Genomic DNA, 294 nt, shown 5'->3' on the forward strand with positions numbered 1-294 from the left:
CGTCTGAACTCCAGGTAACCATGGAGACAGGATCTGAGGGTGGTGACAGTAAACACAGAGGTCAAAGGTCAACAGAGAGCTGAGCTGGTTCTTCTTCTGTGGTGTTTGACTGCAGTGAGGTCAGAGGTCACAGCTCAGTCGTTTCTGCTCAAACGAAACCTTAGTTTTTAAACTGCTCTCATCTCTGAGCTCTGAGTCTTCTGTCCGTCTGTCCAGCACGGGGCCCCCAGCTGGCCCCCCCAGCTGGCCCCCCTAGCTGGCCCCCCCAGCTGGCCCCCCCAGGCCCCTCCTCTC

This window comes from Epinephelus fuscoguttatus, linkage group LG24 (genome assembly GCF_011397635.1).
Source record: "Epinephelus fuscoguttatus linkage group LG24, E.fuscoguttatus.final_Chr_v1".
NCBI lineage: Eukaryota > Metazoa > Chordata > Actinopteri > Perciformes > Serranidae > Epinephelus > Epinephelus fuscoguttatus.